The sequence below is a fragment of the Manis javanica genome, chromosome 6 (assembly GCF_040802235.1).
Source record: "Manis javanica isolate MJ-LG chromosome 6, MJ_LKY, whole genome shotgun sequence".
In the NCBI taxonomy this organism is placed as follows: Eukaryota; Metazoa; Chordata; class Mammalia; order Pholidota; family Manidae; genus Manis; species Manis javanica.
Window position 1 is genome coordinate 142,259,066 of NC_133161.1, and position 6,304 is coordinate 142,265,369.

Here is a 6,304-nt window from a genome sequence, read left to right on the forward strand (position 1 = left end):
CTCACTATCTATTAAAACACTTACGTCTATTTTGTACATGGCACTGTCAAACACCGTTTCCCTCATCCTTAGATTCAGCACATTCGTGTGTCTCCCAATGTCTTTTTTGATCCTAATGAACAACTGATACATCCGATGTTTCTCTCAAAGTCATCTTATTCACATATGTGATTCAACTTCCCCGAAAGGAGATCACCAGAAGCTTTGTCAGGTGACTTGTTGAAGTTAGAATCCTACATGTCATTGCCCAAAACTCTCCGTCTAATAAATGTCAAAGGAAGAAGTGAAGTTAATCTGGCACATTTTTTGTTTGTTTGTTTGGTCTCATATTTACCTTAGTTTTTGTTGACATGTTCTGATGTTGGGAAGCAGCCACATAGATGAAGGATGAATAACAAAGGAAGGGTGGTTTGGGGTCAGTATTTTGCTTCAGGTAGTCAAAAAAAAACCCATTTTATATGTGAATGCTTGAGGTTACTACTACATATGTTGATGTTTTAAAAAACTGAATCTTGCTCCCTTTGGGTCGGTAGGTAAATAACCCTCCTTGAAAGAGGAGATTGAGGGTACAGGCAGTTGGAAATCTTTTGTCAGTAGTCGATGGGGACGTTAATATGTCCATATGTCCTTGCACTTATCTGTCCCCCATAATAAAGTAAAAGTAATTGTGATTAAAAAATGCTTGGTTTCTCGCTGTAGTAACAATTCTCTGTAAGAGGAGCACGAGTTATATAGGGTGAGTGTGGTCTGGCACCTCTTCAAGGGGTTTAGTTACTAAAGTGCCTGGAGATACTCATAATGAGGCGTTTCAGTGCATTTCAAATTGTTAAACCGAATTGAAATTCATGATAAAGCAGTCCCACGACCTGGCCCCAGAGGACGGCATTCTTAGCAAGGCTCCAGTGTCCTGTGCTCTCGGATGGTAATGGTATCCAGAAACATCCAAAGTCCTCTTTTCATTCTTTCGCTTCCTTCTGTGCTAAAACTTGGCAATTCTTTCTCTGAGCTCCATTTATTTTTTTACTCTTCCCTTCTCGTTTTCTTCCTTCCCTCCACCCTTTCTCTCTCCTCTCTTTTCATTTCTTCCTCTCTCTCTCTCTACTTCCTTCCTTCCTTTCCTTTTTTTGGTTGGCATTTCTCACCACCTCCCCACCCCTTTTTATTCTTTACTGATTTTTCTGAAAAGTTATGGCTCTTTACACTAATTATGGACTATTTAAGAGCCACCGTTGCTTGAGGTCGGTGTGTACAGGGGGCTCCATTTCTCATGTTACTACTGTCCTCTCAAGACTCCTCCCTCTTTGAACAAGCCTATGTTAAAATTTCATCAGAGGATTCAGCCACATACAGTTATCAGGGTTCTGAACTTTCCTTGACAGAAAGAAGACAGGAAGAAAAGAAAGGAGTTCTCCCAGATGGTCTCAGTTCTTTTTCCCTGAGGCGCTTCCTCACTGTCTGTCTTCTATTGTTCCTTGGTGTCTTTGATGGAGAGAAGATGTAACGGACCCGCGCATCCTTTCTCTTCTGTTCCAGTGCTTAGCACTGCTCCTGGTGACCACCACTCTTACTCTCTAACTGGAATGTGCATCAGAATCATCTCCGGGAGCTGTTAAACTGCAGAGGTCTGGGTCCCACCCCCAGGATTCCTGGCTCTATTGCTCTGGGGGAGAGACCTAGAATTTGCCTTTCTGTCAAGTCCCCAGCTGATCCTGCTACTCTTGGTCCTGGGACCACATTTTGAGGCTCACATCTCTAATCCTAAACCATTATTTTGTTCTCCTTAACCCTTTGGGGATGAGTAATACCAGTTCCTTTCATCTATCTCGGTAACACCCATTTCTAGAATTTTTAGTCACAAGGGTAGCTCTTTGAACCAGTTCCAAATCCGTGTATTTCTGGATGGTAGAACTGGAAACAGGACTGTAGTTAATTTTGACATAATAAAAATAACAACCCCTGCTATTTCTATGATGTGTTTCTCTCAAAGAGTTACAGCAGTATTTTCTTATCTATTATTTTGTTTGTCTGCCTAATATCCATGAGATATGACTTCATTTTGGTAAAGGAGACATTTGAGGGAAAAGATATTGAGCAATCACCATGAGGATACGCAAGACAAGTCTTGAACTCAGCTTTCCTGACTCTTGTTCAAAGCTGTACTTGAATTCTTGGAGGGTTTTGTTTGATTTCTAAAATCCAAAGTCCAGTTCAGTTCATTCAATCAACATGAACTGCTTTGATCTATTATTACACTGCCAAAACAATTAGGAAATTGCTTAATTTTGAGTAAAAGTTGTCATTGGCTGTTCAAATGCAGACAGCCTAACTTAGAGGATTCCACTCCACTAAAACAATAGGAAAATTTAAAACCCTTTTGTGTGGAACTTTATTTCTAAGATGGCTTTTAACTGTGATCCCACCTTTGGCTTTCAGTTCACAAAACATTAATTTTGGTGCAGTTTGTCCCCTAATTTCTCCTGCTGTCATTAAATAGCCTTCTGCGAGGTTCTTCAAGTTGGTTAGGACATTGTTACATTTTTACAATCTTCGCAAGATAATTAGGGATTTCTACATTCATCATTTACCTGATTTCGTGTATCACATGTTTCCAAGAAGAAAGTGAGAAAGAGATTAAAGGGAGAGCAGTTTTGCAACACACCAATTTCATTATTTACATTCTCTCAAAGCATTTTAGCTCCTTAAGCCCCCTGGTCCTCTCTCTGGTTTTCTTATATCATTTCCTGTCTTCCCATTGTGACAAAGAAAATGAAGAGTCTGACAGCTTATGAAACAATAAAGCTGAATCAGATGTGTTTTTAAGGGTCCTATTGTTTGTCCCTAAATCATCGCTGCAAAAGTGAAAGACTCAAACTGTTCGACTGACACACAAATTGCCATCAGCAGGGTATCAGAAGGAATCTCATTTGTTACTACCAAGGAAATAGACAACACCAGTGGACCGAGTGTCTTTCATCCAAATTAGACTAACCAAATCAATTCAAATCATTAGGATGCATTATATCCAATTATATATAAATCTGCCTTGTAAATAACCACTTACCTGCCCAGAGCAATGCAATGTTTTATGCTAAACCAACAGTTAGAAAAATTACAGAATTGACTGACAAAATATTTTAATGGGTTGTTACATATTTGGTTCTCAATTCATTCAATAAACATTAATTGAGGACCTACTATATCCTGGGAATACAAGGATGAATAATACGTGATCCTGGTCCTGCAGTGCTCACCTAGTAAGAGGAAATAGACATGTAAAGAAATGACTGCCCTCCTCGGAATCTAAACTGCATTCAATCCCAGGAAAATTAATGGTGTGAGTTTCTGCCTGGTTTATGCATGGGGGGAAAAAGATGAAGAGACTAGTGAAACTATCTAGAGGGGAATAAAAGGTGAAAATTTGCATAAAGGTTCATGTCCAGTGTCTTCCAACGACCTTTTCCAAATGCAGCTTTGAGGTTAAGCAAAGCACGATAAGGAAGGTTGGCCTGTGCAAGAATGGTGAACATTGTATTCCCAAGTCAAATAGCTATGGCTTTTAGATTATCTAGAATGTTGTGATTTTGTTGCATCTATTCTTTTTTTTAATTGAAGTGTGGTTGTTATACAATGCTCCACCTATTCTAACGGATAATTAAGCCAATTACATTCAAAACATTTCCAGGGAAATGACTAGCAATTGAGAAACATGTTCATTCTTTCAATTATCTCTCCATCCCCAAGACAGTCCGCTTACTTAGGTAATAATATATTCTTTCATTTGTTTATCAGGATGGTTGGTCTGACCCACATTTATCTGAACACATATGTCAAAGATGCGCATGGGTCTGGCCACACTTTCTTCAAACGGTGGTCCCATCTCCTCTAAGTAAATAGCATGTGCTAGTTAGACTTGGACAATTTGGCATTATGGTGTGAGTGAGGACTGACACGTTTTTGTGGAGTAGAGACTAACTGGTTTATCTTAGGGGCTGAATTTACAACCACATGAATACCAAGTCCAAACCAGCTGATTGTAGAGCCATATATTGAGAGAGATTTTATTCTTGGTTTTCATTTTTCAACCTTTTCTTTTAAAGGGCACAACACCTTATTGGAGATTAAATGCTGACTTGGAGACCCCCAAGGGGGGTCACAGAGACCTTCTTCAGACCTCTGAGAAGAGGTTCTAGGAGCAGTTCCCACCGGGCGCTCATGAGAACATCTGGTTTACCTCTACAAACCCACCCGAGGCTGCCCCCTCACTTCTTATGGCCAGGCATGTATTCTAATTTGGGATAACAATTAGAGTCTCAAGTCAGTTATCACATATAATTCCAGTAGAAAAAAACTGATCAGAAACTAAAAATGTATAATTTGTAACTCAAAAACAGAGAGAGAAGAGATTCCACAGTCTGTGGTGTCAAGTCTTTCATATGTCCATCCAGGGGACCCCAGAAATGAAATGATAAGCCGCTTAGAGCTAATGCTGAGAAAAAGTCACCTTTTTCTAAAGTCACTAATTTTTGCTTTTCTATCTTAGCTTGTTTCCATTTTCAGCCCTACTCATCATCTTGCATTCTCCAAGATTTTTTGGCAATGATTATAGTCTTAATTATTAACTGATAACCACACATAAGTATTCACTTCTTCAACTGAGTTTTTTGTTTAAAAAGTTCTGTTATCAAGAACATTTAAGGTTTTATTTTCAGGCTCTGAAACCTGGCATCTCTTGTGTGTGTGACCAGTTTAGGACCAAGTCATTGCTGAGTTCTGATTGGCTGATTTGCTTATGGTCTAATTGCCAGTCAGTAATGCCGATTCACAAAAGGCTGGGATCAGTTCGTCATACTTGCAGGGAGGAAGTCTTGCATGCTTTTTATTTTCTTTGTGGCTTAGCATCACTCGTTCTTGCATTCGGTTTAATAGCTGACCATACGGAGTCCCCTGAATGTTAAACAGCAAATGCTCCAAATATGTGCACATTTTTATTTTTTATTGCATAATTGATGTAAGTGACCCCTCAATGAATAGTGTATTTGCACCTACATTGACTTTGTGTTAGGCCAGGAGCTGTTTCTTGGGAGCCAGCAAGCCTCTAGTACAACTGAGACCCTAGATGAGCTTCACTTGTGAAGTTGGCTGGAATTTTGTCCAACATCATTCCGCTTTGTTGTACCTGCGCCCAATCCTTAGCTCTGTCACATGTCTCCTCCGTTTAGGGCCTCAGGCTCAGCTTTCTATACTTATTAGAAAATACTGATCTATTAACATTTCTTTAAGGTATTATTTAATAAGGCGTGTTCTTCCCAAGGGTATTAGTGCTTTAATAAAGGAGCCTTGAACAGTGAAACAACTTGACATTTCAGAGAAGAATTCTCCTGTGATAGATCTTTCTGGCACCAAAGCAGACTTGTGGGGTGGAGGAGGGAACCCAAGCTAAATTACTTCTATTCCTGTTTCTCACCACCACTTAAAGCCAATGAAGTTCAATTTTTTTCTTTTTCTTTTTTGGTATCCACAGCTTCTACTTTCTATTGTCTTTACTCTCACTACTCTGAACACTCAGTTTCTTCCACCTGCTTTCAAATCCAAAGCCACTGGAATTTAAGTGGTGATGTCCAAAGAGCAGGGTTTTTCTCTCCCATTGTTATGTCATCAGAGCCAGAAACGTTCATTCAGTCCACACAGGGAGGTACAGAACATATGCTCCTTTTGGGGAATGTACATGACGTCTCTCAGAGCCCAGGGATACCATTCGGCAGCCTCAGAAGTTCACTGGGGATACTGGAAAGTTAATGCAGTGCGTCAGAGTTCTTGAGGCGTTTGCTTTTTCAAGTTCTCAAGAATTCTGACCCCTTGCATGGACCTCCGAAGTCATCCATGCCACCTGCCTTCTCCCACTTCTCCAAGTGTAACCTTTAGCCATCCATTTAGTTTCACAAGTTCAACTGGAAGTATGTTTACAAACGATTATCGAGCAAGAGCCAGAGACACTGAGACTGACTCTAACCCCTCCCCTTTAATTCCGTCTAAGCCTCTGTCACTCCGTACATGCAAAAGGGCGAGAACGTTACATTAGTCCAGGACGTAGACACAGACGCGCATATTTTCATGAAAGGGCACATTAGGATTTCCTTTAGTCAAAATTCTTCTCTTAAATCTAAATGCAAAAAGTTTAACTGCAAATGAATGATTCTGCTAGGTTAATATTTATGGGATTTATTTGAGATACCCAGGATGGAGATGGATAGTATCCTCATCATTTCCCCCTTTTGGCCTTGTGTTTATTTCTCTACTTATTCAG